The following is a 6,990-nucleotide window of genomic DNA, read 5'->3' on the forward strand; positions in this document are numbered from 1 at the left end:
GGGGGATATCCCAATGGAGGGAGCACCCCGGGCTCCAGTCCCATCTCTGTGCTCACCCCTCTCCGTGCTCACCAGTCCTGTCCAGCAGCTGTGCCTGCTGCCTGTCCCACAGGAAAGGAGCAGGCAGGACAGAGCCAAAGCTCAACCTTTCCTCTGCCTTGGGTGCCCAGTCAAGTCCCTTTTCACATTTGTGTCACAAAACCCACATTCGTGGCTAGTCCCATGCACCAAACCCAAAGGACACCTTCTCCCACGTGTCTCCAGGTTCCAGCGGAGCCAGGCTGGGCTCAGCCCTCTCCCAGCTGGCACTGCCTCATCCCACCTGCTCTCCTGTGCTGGCCTCTGTACCTGTGGAGAACCAAAGCCCCAAATGCCATCCTGATGCACACCTCTCCCAGAGAGGACACATTGCTTACACATTCCTGATAGGGAAACTGAGGCTCACCCAGCAGCAGCAGTATAATGGGGATTTTAACTCATCCCCATCCCTTCTCTGCTGACTCCAACGGCTTGGCTACATCTCTCCAGCTTTGTCTTTAATTCAGAGGGGATTTTTTTTCCCCATCTGGAACATCACAAACCATCTCCCATCTCATCCTATTCCTGCTCCAGGCCAGATTCCAGCTGAGGGATTGGTCAGTGGAAAGAATGTCAGCAAAGTGCAGGGTCAACCCTGCTGGGATTCTCCTTCCCCAAATTCCCCTTCCTTGGAGAGGCTGTGCTGTGGTGCATTCCCTGTGCCCACTATCAGCAGCCTTGCTCACTTGGGATTGATTTCTGGCCTTGTTGGAACCTGTCATGATGCTCTTCTCTCCTTGTTGTGATTTCTTTGTGGCCAGGAGCTTTCCAACACCTTCTCACCCCACCTCACAGGGGTCCCAGCCCTGTGGATTTGCTGTCCCCATGGTTTTAACATCTATGAAAGTCTGCACTAAGGAAAGCAGGACCTGCAGCCTTGAGGTTCACCCTCAGCACAGACCCTGTGCTTCCCACAGTCAGTCAAACTCCAAAATACTCAAGACGGAAAGAAATCAGAGCATCAGCTTGGCCCTTGCCTAAAGAAAAAGAACCAAAAGTGTTGGGAAGAGGCAAGATTCATCCCTCAGGTGTGCACAGGTGCCCATGGCAGCAGTGAAGGCTTTAGGAGTGGATAACCTGAGCCTGAGGTCTTCACATCAGCCCCACAGCATCACATCGATCATCTTGAGTCACTCATGGGGACCTTTATCAGCGGCACTTGGTGGACATGACCCCAGTGAGCCTCTTGAGCTGCAGCCGCATCCCTGGGTGAGAGGTGTCAGGTATAAATGGGTGTTTTGGAATTGCAGGAGCATGTCTGGAGGGTGAGAGACACAGTGGTGACATAATGGGCTCCAGGGCCACGTGGCTGACCTGCACAGGAGAGCGGTCAAGCATCTGTCAGTTCATAAACAGGGGCAGCACTGGAGGGGCAGCACCAGCTGCCCCCACCACGTGTCCCCAGCTGGAGAAGTGGCACAAGCCAGCCCCAACAGGGCCACCAAGGCCACTGTGTGCCCATGGCTGAGCAGGCAGGGGACACAGAAGGCAGCTTAAGGAGATGGGGAGGAAAGGGCACTCAGTGGGGTGGACTGGGGAGAGGGATCCCACTGGCAGCTACACTGACTCCAGCTCCCTTTGGGGGTCTCACCCAGTGATGTGGGAGCAGGGACAATGCTGTGCCCACCCAGCTGCAGCTCTGCTGCAGCACCTCCATGCCGTGGATGATCCCTCCTGAACACAGAGGAGGGGCACGGTGGGGTCTGAGGTCTGTAGGTCCAGCGATTTTATCCCGGTGAGTATCAAATCATGGATAATGAATCCCATGGGACATGTGGCCGTCATGAAGGCAGCCTGTGTTGGGCTACAGGGGGGCTCCCATCACGGCCCTGCTGGGTTCGGGCGAGCGCGGCTTTTCCCGTCCCGTGGGTGCCCACGGCGGCCGGCGGCCGAGGCTGCGCCTGGGTAATCGGGAGCCGAGGGGGGATTAGGGCTGTGCTGCCGGCTGTCAGGTTATGCCGTGATGGATGGTGGCGGCTGGGAGGCAGCACAAAGTGACGCTGTGTGAACCCGGGCAGAACGTGCTGCGATCCGTCACAGGGTGACCTTTCCCCGGCCGCGGGGCCTCGCGGGGACGGCTCACCCCGACACAGCTGGCGGGGAGGGCAGCCACGGGCCCAGAGCTAAAAATACCCATCCATTGAGAAAATCCAGAGAGCAGGGTTTGTCCTTGCTCCTCCGGGGCAGCTTCCCAAGCCGGTGGCCAGGCCCATGGAGCGGGACCACGGAGAGACACCCAGGGGCTGCCTCGGCTGTTTTGCTTTCCCTCAGGTCTGATGGTCTGGATTTGCTGAGTTTTGGGGATACACGTGAGTGTGTTGCAGCCTGGGGAGCGTCCTTTCCAGGGCACGGAGCCTTAACCAGTTCATGTCCCTGTTCCCTGCTCAGAGCTGCACACAGGGGTTGCTCATCCCTGCCTGGGGTGCGGAGCTGCGCCATGCCCATGCTGGAGTGGCGATGGTGGGGATGGTGCTGGCCAGCTCCTACTGGAAAGGGCAGGAAAACCTGGGTTTGCAGGCTGGTGAAGAGATTTGGATGCCCCAAGCAGCATCTACAACCCGGGGTACCGGGACCATACCACTGATGGGGAAAAAGGGGGAAAGCCAGGGCTCAGCAGATATCATCCCTCTGGGATTTCAACACAGGAAGGAGACTCACCAAAATGCGACTTCCAGTCGGACCCACCCTCTGTCCCCCACCGGGCACCCCACTGTCCCACATCCCCTCTCCTTTCCAGGCCCATCAACATCCCTTCCTGCTGCCATGACAAGTTGTAACATATTTGGGAGCAGCTGCAGGCGGCAGGGGATGCTTGGCCCTGTCCCCACGCTCGGCCAGGAATGTGGAGCAGAGTTCTGCTCTGACACCCGGGATTTCCGACGTGTTTGGGACGGCGACAGCTGCTCGGCCTGGATGGGGCTCGGCAGAGCCTCCCCGTTCTGCCCCAGCCCGAGGCTTTGCACATCCATGTCTGCTGTTCCTGGGGGTTTGGGGTTAGTCTGGGGTCCGGCCCATGGGGAGCAATAGGGGATGATGTCCTGCTGTCTGTCCCAGCAGAGATGGCAGCAGTGGTGACAGCACCAGCAGACAATCCCTCCCTCACCTGTAAGTGCCAACTGGTCCAGCTCCAGTTCCCTGGTGGGACAGGGCTGCTCCTGCAGCTCTTGGGTCCCCATGGGGCTCAGCACCCTTGGTGCCCCCTCACTCCCCTGCACTCTAGGTGCCCCAGTTTCCCCATCAGGAAATCAGGGATCATGATGGAGGTCTAAAATCTCTCTGGAGAACAGATTTATTTCTGTTATTAACTGTCTTTGTTGATCCCTCACCTCCCTCCCAGGTCAAACCTACAGAGAGGTGCCGGTGGTTGAGTAGCCCCCAGCCCACTGGATCCCAGTTTGGGGACAATACTGGTTGCCCCAGCATACCAAGCCACTGGGCCCTGTCTCTGAATTTCAGTGTGTGACCTGCTGCAATCACCCTGTGTGCCCTGACCCACCAGGATCCGCATTTGGGGATAAAACCAGGTACCCTGACCCACGAGTCTGCTGTTCCCAGCTCAGGGGCCACACTGGGTGCCCTGAGCTCTCTCCTTGCTCACAGGGATCGGGGGATGCTCTGCCCCACTGCAGCACTAAACCTCTTGTGTTTCTGCCCCTCCATGGCCGCCCTTGCTCCATGACCCCATGGCCTGGACGTGACCCTTCTCCCTCACAGGCCCTAGCCCCACATTACAGCTGGAGGAGGGATTCACCCAGCAGGACCCCCACTAGTGAACCCACAGCAGGATTTCCCTTCTGCACCCCCTGCCACCAGGCCAGGGGCATCCCCGGCTGCTCCATCCCCTGCAGGGTGACACTGGCTGGGCTGAACCCACATGTGTCACCAAGGGAGGAGCATGGGGGACTTGGGTTGTCAACAAGGGGTTGTTTTCTCTGGAGTGGGACACTGTGGCAGGAGCAAGCTGCAGGACAGGTGGGGGCTCAGAGGAAGACCCATGAATGTGAGGGATTCAGCAGCGACATGTGGTGGCTGTTTGACCCCGAGAGGGGACAGCTGTCTGGGCAGGGGAGGGTGTGAGGCCCAGGATGGGACCTGGGGACAGCAGTGTCCCTTGGCACGGACAGCCCTGACATGAGGTGCGTGGAACCAGCAGGGAGGGCAGGGAGGGATCTGAGTGACAGCCAGCCAGGTGTCCTGGGTGGGTGACCATCATCTTGTCCCCATGGTGGGCTCGTTCCCTTCCCTCCATGGCCTGACTGGGGCTGGTGCTGCAGGACCAAGGTCTGGTCAGTACAGGAAAAGAGCTCGTGATGCTCACGTCGAGCTTTCACACATCAGTGACTCCTGTATTTTTCTGCTTCCACCCCAAGTGACAGCAAATTTTGGCACAAGGAGGGGTGACACTCAGCCTTCTCTCCTGCCATGAAGGGCACCCCGTGGTGACTCGGAGAATCAGGGAGGGAGGGTTGTGACGATTTTGTGGCTTCAGCGTGGGATTCCCCGGGGAACAAGGGTCAGCAGACTCCCCCCCTTGACATGCCAGCAGCGATGCCAGACGCGCCGGTCCCCAGGGAGGGGCCCCCAGCCCTTCCGGAGGGGCCCCACCCTGAAAATTCCCCTGGCAGGGGCAGAGCTTTCCGTGCCCCCCTCCCCGATTTCCCCCTCCCCGGGGCGCCTCAGCAAACCCCGACCCCTGTCGCATTCCCAGCTGTCGCCGCTCGGGCCCCGCCGCGGGGCTGCGGGAGAATCCCGGCCCGGGGTCCCTGGGGCAGCCCCGCCCGGGGATGTCCTGCTCCCAGAGCCCATGGAGCCGGGAGGATGAGGAGGGGTGGGGAGGGATGAGAAGGCCTGGTGAGCTTTGGTGTAGGGAATAGAAACGGGGTAGGTGTTTTTAGGGTGCTCCCCGTGCCCCATTTCAGGGACTCAAGCTCCTCCCAGCCCATCTCAGCCACTGTGGAAATGCAACCCCTGGCTGCCTGCTGGGAAAAATGCCTTGAAAGGCAAAGTCGTGGAACTTGAAGTTGTGACCGAGGATAAACCCTCCGTTCCTTGGTCAGGTCGCCCGAGGGTCCCATGAGAGCTGGGAGGCTCGAGGTCTGCGGCTCCGTGCAGGAGGAACGGCAGGAGGAGGGATGGAGGAGGGATAGAGGAGGGATGGAGCAGGGATGAAGCAGGGATGCAGGAGGGATGGAGGAGGGATGGAGGAGAGATGGAGCAGGGATGAAGCAGGGATGCAGGAGGGATGGAGGAGGGATGGAGGAGGGATGGAGCAGGGATGAAGCAGGAATGAAGCAGGGACGCAGGAGGCATCAGCCACCGCAGCTGGACGGGAGAGGGCACCAACAGCCCGCTTATCCACAGCCGAGTGGATTTAGGGACGCGCACCTCAAGCCAGAGCCCAAACGCATCTCAGACCCCTTTGAATTCCCCTTTTTTAGGGGGAACCCGCCCTTCTCCCCCAGGATCCAGGGGGGGTCCCTGGCGCCTGAGAGGGGGGACCAGGATTTGGAAACCTGGGTTGTTTCTCTTGTATCCAGATCCAGTTCTCCAGCTGGATAGATCCCAGCTATTTATTTCCGACCCCCCATGGGAGAGAATCTCGAGGTTTGTTTTTTCCCGCGGCGTAATGACCCCAACAGGTGCTTTTCCTGCCTGACGGCCGAAAATAGCTCCCAGGGCTTGGCTTCCTGCGGTTCCTGCTCCAGTCCCAGTTCCCTCATTCCTCCTTTGGGCGAAAACATCCTAATCCGGGAAGGGGAGGCTCCAGGAAAGTGGAGGGACTCCCCGGAAACACTTTCCTTTGCGTTTTCCTGCTCATTTGTGGATGAAATTGTCCTGGAGAAGGAATTTTTTGCCTCAGTTGAAGCAGACACATTTGCCCCCCAAATCTGTTTTGGGGAGCAGCTGGCTTTCATCCCATAGGGAGGGACAGGAGTGTGACTTGAGGGATTCCCTTCTCTATTCTGCAGCAGAAATATAAAATAATACAAATAATATGAATAAATAACAATCAGACATTATTTATTTTATTTTATTTTATTTTATTTTATTTTATTTTATTTTATTTTATTTTATTTTATTTTTCTATTTATTCTCCTTCTCCTCTGTCCCTCACAGGGACGCTCTTTCCCAGTGTCTGTGTCCCATCTGGTCCCTTTGGCTCCATGGATTTAATTGCCTTTGGGAAGTGCAGTGGCTGGGGTAGGGGGGAGCCCCTCAGCCACCAGGGCTCACGTTGGTCTCTGCCCTTTCAAAAGCATTTATTTAGGGATGTTAAACTGGGAGCCCCAATTGCCCTGGGGATGGAGAGGTCCCTTGCCCCCAGGAGGGGACCCTGAGCTTCTTTCTCAGTTCCCCAGTTTTCAGTGCCTGGGTGCCTTTTAATCCCAGGGGATGCCCAGAGTTGCAGCATCCCAGCTCCCGGCCCCTGGAATGTTCTGGGAAGGGTGAGCTGGTGTGGGTGTCATGGGCACACATCGGGAGGCTCCGTCCCTGCTCCATCCCCACTGCCCAGCCCGGATGGAGGAGATGGACACGGATGGCAAACACTGCTCCGTCCAAGGCTTTTTGTGGGAAGGGCTGCTTCTGTGGTGAGGAGAGGAAATTTGGGGTTACTGCCCTCACAACGCCTGTCTGGGTCTGTGCGTTCAGCCTGGTGCTTCTCCCAGCCTTTCCCAGCCAGGGATGCGCGGTGCATGCATCCCCCGGCCCACCCTCTGCTCCCCCAGAGCACTTGCGGGATGTCAGCGCCCCCAAACTGCCCGGCTGACACCCTCGGCCTGGGCAGCGCTGATGGAGCCCCCTCTCCCTCCCCTGAGCCCCGGAGCGGAGCTGGGCACCGCTGTGGCGGCAGGACCGGGCTGGGAATGTGGGGCTGGGCGGGTCTGGGTGAGGTGGGTGGGGCTGGGTGAG

This window comes from Zonotrichia leucophrys, chromosome 26 (genome assembly GCF_028769735.1).
Source record: "Zonotrichia leucophrys gambelii isolate GWCS_2022_RI chromosome 26, RI_Zleu_2.0, whole genome shotgun sequence".
NCBI lineage: Eukaryota > Metazoa > Chordata > Aves > Passeriformes > Passerellidae > Zonotrichia > Zonotrichia leucophrys.